Genomic DNA, 1,101 nt, shown 5'->3' with positions numbered 1-1,101 from the left:
ATTGCATGTTCTCTTCTTTTTATCTAATTTGATTTTCAGTTGCTTGAGGACAAGCAACAATTTAAGTTTGGTGTTGTGATGAGCGGATAATTTGTACGCTTTTTGGCATTGTTTTTAGTATGTTTTTAGTATGATCTAGTTAGTTTTTAGTATATTTTTATTAGTTTTTAGTTAAAATTCACTTTTCTGGACTTTACTATGAGTTTGTGTGTTTTTCTGTGATTTCAGGTATTTTCTGGCTGAAATTGAGGGACCTGAGCAAAAATCTGATTCAGAGACTAAAAAGGACTGCAGATGCTGTTGGATTCTGACCTCCCTGCACTCGAAGTGGACTTTCTGGAGCTACAGAAGCCCAATTGGCGCGCTCTCAACGGCGTTGGAAAGTAGACATCCTGGGCTTTCCAGCAATATATGATAGTCCATACTTTGCCCAAGATTTGATGGCCCAAACCGGCGTTCAAAATCACCCTCAGGAATTCCAAGTGGGCCCGGAAGTGGATTTTTATGTCATTTACTCATCTCTGTACACCCTAGGCTACTAGTTCTCTATAAGTAGGACCTTTTACTATTGTATTGAGATATCTCGGTAGTTATCTTTGTTTTGATGCTATCTTAGATCATTGGGAGGCTGGCCATTCGGCCATGCCTAGACCTTGTTCTTATGTATTTTCAACGGTGGAGTTTCTACACACCATAGATTAAGGTGTGGAGCTCTGCTGTACCTCGAGTATTAATGCAATTACTATTGTTCTTCTATTCAATTCCGCTTGTTCTTGTTCTAAGATATCACTTGTTCTTCAACTTGATGAATGTGATGATCCGTGACGCTCATCATCATTCTCACCTATGAACGTGTGACTGACAACCACCTCCGTTCTACCTTAGACTGGGTGAATATCTCTTGGATTCTTTAACCGGAATCTTCGTGGTATAGGCTAGAACTGATGGCGGCATTCAAGAGAATCCGGAAGGTCTAACCTTGTCTGTGGTATTCTGAGTAGGATTCAATGATTGAATGACTGTGACGTGCTTCAAACTCCTGAGGGCGGGGCGTTAGTGACAGACGCAAAAGAATCACTGGATTCTATTCTGGCCTGATCG

The sequence above is a fragment of the Arachis hypogaea genome, chromosome 6 (assembly GCF_003086295.3).
Source record: "Arachis hypogaea cultivar Tifrunner chromosome 6, arahy.Tifrunner.gnm2.J5K5, whole genome shotgun sequence".
Taxonomy (NCBI): domain Eukaryota; kingdom Viridiplantae; phylum Streptophyta; class Magnoliopsida; order Fabales; family Fabaceae; genus Arachis; species Arachis hypogaea.
This window is presented reverse-complemented; position numbering follows the sequence as displayed.